The sequence below is a fragment of the Camellia sinensis genome, chromosome 10 (genome assembly GCF_055761805.1).
Source record: "Camellia sinensis isolate YWXY chromosome 10, ASM5576180v1, whole genome shotgun sequence".
Lineage (NCBI taxonomy): Eukaryota > Viridiplantae > Streptophyta > Magnoliopsida > Ericales > Theaceae > Camellia > Camellia sinensis.
This window is the reverse complement of record NC_138970.1, coordinates 178,889,708-178,895,593: the sequence shown is the minus strand read 5'-3', so window position 1 is coordinate 178,895,593 and position 5,886 is coordinate 178,889,708.

The window sequence follows — 5,886 nt, the reverse complement described above, 5'->3', positions numbered from 1 at the left end:
TGAGGTCTAGGTAAGAATGATCTCGGCAACTACACTTAGGGGAGTGAGGTCTGGAGATCGGGGTTTCCACCCATGAAGAACATGAAGAACATGAACATGAAGACCATGAAGAATATGAATGCTAAAATCATAACTTCTTTACTACAAAAATCTGGAATTTCATGCTATGAGTTCAAAAACATGGACCTGGGTACCCATACTTAAAAATCATGTGAAAACAAACACAAAAACATGGATCTTGGCATGAACTCTCGGATCAAAACATGACTTTTCTTGAAGAACACATGAATACTATTTTCTCTTTCTAAAACCGAACTTCAAAGCAATGCATGGCTTATAAATCATATTCAATCATGCAGTGCAATAACATGGACATAAAGAACAACATGAGTAGATCAAGAATCTAACCTTAGAACACGGATTCTAACGGTTCAATCTCTAGGGATCAAGCTTGGAAATCTACTCTCCCTCAAGAACTCCTCTTCCTCTCCTAGAGCTTTTCTCTCCTCTTCAAAACAAGGGTATAACAAATGATAGGTTTCTCCCTCTGCCGGCTGACTTAACACTCAGCTTGGACACGTGTCAACGGCTGGTTGGCTCTCCTCAAAAAGGTGATAGATTGACAAAACATGTGTAAGACAAAGTGTATCTAACAAGCTACTCGGTAAGGTACTCCGACAAGTGATGACATCGGCTAAGAACAAAGCTTCGGCAACTAAGGTGACAATGACCTCGGCTAGGAAGGACAACACTTGACTAAGCTGTGCCACACCTTGGCCTAGATGTGCCACACGTCGGTCTAGGTCATACCACTGCAGGACAAGATCACTTAGGTGCAAAGGTAACATCTCGGCCTTGATAATACACATCTCGGCCTTGGTGATGAACACCTCGGCCTAGATAATGACATCTCGGCCAATATGTCAAGGCGAAGGTGGAGGTCAAACAAAGTGGTTCCAAGATAATTTCTAGACTGAAGATGACCTCGGCTTGGAATGATCTAGGCGTAACATAACCTAGGCTTGGCATGACCTAGGCTTAACATAGCAGGGAAGGGACAAAGCATGCAAGCAACACTTAAGCAAAACAAGACAAGATTCATGAGTGCAAGCTTAACACGACAAAACATATAAATGCATGTAAACATGACTAGGACATGAATGTGGGTTGTTACAATTATGCCATTGATAACATGGTAGGAGTTGATAGCGAACTGCATTGGGTTCAATTTGTAGTAATGGAGGATTTCTCGGAAAATTAAGTCAAGTGGGAGCCTGAGTCTACACTCTATGAAAGCTACGACTGGGAAAGACATGGAGTTAACTATGGGCATGATGGAGTCATCCTCCCCAACCAACCTCACATAGACATTGGCCGAGATGGAAAACTCCTGCTTGAAATATTCTAGCTTAGTTCGGATGTCTACCCTATACCTCCACATACCCATGACGTCGGCTTGGGGGAAGGTGTTGGATTTCAGAATGAAGTGTTTTGTGAAGGTTTGAAGGACCTCGACTAAAACCTAAATGTGTGTTGGGGTTAGAATTTTTGAGGATCTAAGAGTGATTCATTTCAATTTTCCCTAAGATTCGTGAGTTCTACGAAAAATCCCAAACTTAAGTCTAGGCAAACAAAGATTGAAGGCAAGAATCTGGAAAAGACACAGAAAATAGAAACAAGAACAATATTTCAGAATAAAGAACAAATGATGAACTACCAAGAATGCTGTAACAGAGTGTGTATAAGGGTATGAGGCCAAAAACAATGGCAGGATGAACAAGTGGGTAATCAGTGTGTGTTTATTCAAGAAACATATTGGACAAAACCAGAATCATAGGATAAACATGCCCTAATACATGATTAAAATCATGCGCACAGATTTGCAATCATAAAAACGTGAATAAAGTCACAGTAACAGAGTATGAATGTAACAGAGTTCAAAGTGAACCAAGAACCAAAATAAGGGGGAACAGAAGCTTACCAGAGAATGTGAGGCCGGTGTGGGGTTTGCCGAAGTCAGATGACGGTAGCAAAAGCAACAGAGCGGTGAAAATCTCGCCGAAAGAGGTGAATGGAGCAAGTTGCAGAGCTTAAGAGCTTGGAGCAATGGAGGATTTGGGAGGAGAGAGAGTTTGCACGAAGATGAAAATACAAAAGTGAAAAGACGGAGAGGGAGAAGTGGTTTTTATCAAAACCACGAAACGGCGGCAAAATAACCATCAATATGCCTAGGACGATGTGTTTGTCAGACGGCGCACGCAGACGCAAGGCGACTTAAAGGCGCGTGTCAAGTACGATCCAGTAAGGGAAAAACGCGTGGCAGAAGCGGTTGAAATACTGTACGTGACAGCTCTCACGTGTGATAAAACTCTTGGAGTTCTTGGTAATGAAGCAAAGGCCTCGGCTAGGAGGATGATCTCAACTAAATAAAACCAACTTGATTATTTGCTCTAAAGGCATTTGGGGAAAACAGATTACAGATCTTGGTCATATTGAGTCGACGAGTCTTGATTTTGGCAATAAATAATGGAGTTAGCCTAGCCGACGTGATATATGGTTAAATGATATAGGTTCCATCACCTCAGTATGCCGAGGTAATAGAACCTAGGGGCAATTGTGGGGACATAATTTTTGAATGACAGCACGTGGCCGAGGTGGCACCGAAGTGTCAATCGAGGTGCCACGCATCCTGGTCATGATGCCGAGGTAATCTCCGCTAGGCCAAGGTTATCTCCGAAGATACCAGAGTCCGGGATAAGCAGATAAAGGACAAGAGTCCTAGAATAAGAGAAGACTTCAGTTTGGATAAAGATAAGACTCTTACAGAGTTTATCCTAATCCTACTGAGAGTCCAAGATTAGCAATAATCCAGAGTCCATTGAAGCTAGGCTTCTATTGAGACTAGGTTTGTGTTGGCTATAAAAGGGAGGCACCCTCATGGGTCTAAGGTACGCTTTTTATATGCTGAATAGTGAGTTAAGCACTTTTGCTATCTTTGAGAGATAACTGACTTGATCGTCAGAGTGCCCCCGGGTGGACGAACCACCGCCGGAATCTCTTCTTTTTGTGACAGGTTGTTCGAGTTTAATCTATTCTACCTGTGCTCTCCAGCTGAATACTAATTTGACAGTGTGGTCAGAAATCAACTTACACAATAACCAAACAAAAGTTGTTCTCAAAGTACAAATGACTTCACTTCTATAAATGTTGCCAAGATAACTAATTTGCTGAAGACTACGGAGTTCCAAAAAAATAATTTTCTGAAGACTACAGGTATCGTAGCCAAAAGCTGTTGTCAAAGGACAAGTGACTAATTTTTTTTGTAATTTTTCCTATTAATGTTATGACCAAATAAGAAAATATGTACATCTCTTACATATATTTATATAAACCACAGCTCAAGTGTCATTTTGAAATAATTTTAAGCTTGAAATAAATTTAAAAGAGGCAAAATGTGAATAATTAAAAAATAAAGAGGTAGGGCATATGCTAGAGTGGGTACTGATCACTAGAAAAAAAAAAATTAAAAATAAAAACTCAACTTGTTTGGTTTTGATTGATTTTATGAAAATTGAGTTATTTTATTTTTCGTGTTTTTTTTATTGAATTTTTTTTAATATTTTAAATAATTTTTTTACTTTCTAGATATACATATTTAGATACATCTAAAAAGTAAAATATTTGTGAAAAAATATTTAAAATTTTTAATAAATACACAAAAATACGAAAATATACTTACTTTTTATATCTAAGTTAGGTACATCTAAAAAATAAAATTAAAAAAAATTAATATTTAAAGTTTTGACTAAAAATTTAAAAAAAATAAAAATAAAAAATCTAATCCATTTTTCAAAAAAAATGAAAGTAAAATAATCATTTGACTTTTCAACTCTCAAAACTTAACCTTATCACCCTTAAAAATCCTCACTCCTATTATCAATCCAAAATCAAAATTTTAAAAATTGAGTAAAGGTCAGGGCCTACAAATTCAAACTAAGGGGAATTCTATTTACACTCAAAAAATATTTAAGTGAAATCAATTACTAAGATGAGGATGCTAAGGTAAATATGTGATAAAATTAGAAAAGACAGAATTAGGAATGAGTATGTTCGAAAATGAATAAAAGTAGTAGTGATAGAAAATAAGTTGGGAGATAACAGATTGAGATGGTTTGGTCATATACAACGGAGACCAACAGAGGCAGTAGTGAAGAGAAGTGATACGGTGACAGTAGATGGTAGAGTTATGGGAATGGGTAGACCTAAATTAACGTGGACTAGTGTAGTAAATAAATATATGAATCTCCTTAATTTGACTAACGAAATGGCCTTGGATAAAGTTGAGTGGAGAGGAAAGATTCATGCAGCCGATCTCATTTGATAGAACCTAAGGCTTGGTTTGGTTTGGTTTACCCTTTTGAAGTACACCCAAATAAAACAAATTAAAACATTCAAATTACTTTTGAAAAACCCTTTGAATTTTTTTTCTTTTGTTCACGTACATATAGGGAACGTGACTTGATAACTGCAAATACAACATCGACGAAGGGGAAGGAGAGTGTGAACTTCGTGTTCAGACTTCTAGAACCGAACAAATTCACTTTGTTCGACGGTACACTATCGAACAAAACGAATTTGTTCGGTTCTGAAAGTCTGAACAATAATGACGAAAATAGACTGAATATTTGCTTTTATGTAAAACAAAAACACATAAATCAATAATTGTACTTTGATATTTATATGAATACTTATCTTCTCTTTGATGGATTACTTCAAAAAACTGTTTTGATTATTACTCTCATCCAAAGTACTATAGGAGGTTTGTGAAAGACTTTTCGAAAATAGTTGTGCCTCTTACCCAACTGACACGCAAAGGGCAACCATTTGAATGGAATGACGAAAGAGAATCTGCCTTTCATGAACTGAAAACGAGACTAACCACTGCACCAATATTGACATTGCCCACAGGTACGAAAAACTTCATAGTTTTCAGTGATGCATCTTATAAAGGTTTGAGTTGTGTATTAATGCAGAACGGAAAGGTAATTGCTTATGCCTCCCGGCAGTTGAGGCCACATGAGAAAAACTACCTGACACATGATTTAGAATTGGCCGCAGTGGTATTTGCTCTCAAAATCTGGCGTCATTATTTGTATTGGGCAAAGTGTGAAGTCTACACAGATCACAAAAGTCTGAAATACTTCTTTACACAGAAATAGTTAAATATGCGACAGAGAAGATGGCTCGAATTGATAAAGACTATGACCTTGAGATTCAGTATGACCCTGGGAAAGCCAATACAGTTGCTGATGCCTTAAGCAGAAAATTGATGGGGAATTTGGCTTGTTTGCTTACTGAACAGAAAGAAATTTTGCAAGATTTTGAGAAGTCCAAGATTAAAGTAGTATTGTGTGAACAAGGCGGACTGATAACCGCCATTTCAGCCGAACCGGCAATCATTGATGAGATTAAACAGAAACAAAAAAGAGAATGAATTCCTCAAGAAAGTGATTGACGAATTTGAGACAAGTCCGAAAGCAGAATTTAGCATTGAAAGCGAAGTGTTGAGGTTTCGAAACCGAATGTGTGTCCCAGATATTCCGAAACTAAAGAAAAGAGTTCTAGATGAAGCTCACAAGTCAGTGTTTGCTATGCATTCGGGCAATAACAAAATGTATCAGAATTTGAAACAAAGCTATTGGTGGCCTAAAATGAAGAAAGAAATTGCAGAATATGTGTCCAAATGTCTTTAATGTCAGCAAGTTAAAGCTGAACATCAAAAATCGGGCGGTCTACTTCAACATCTCCCTATTCGTGAATGGAAGTGGGAGCATCTGACTATGGATTTCGTTGTTGGTCTACCTCGAACTTCTCGAGGTATGGATT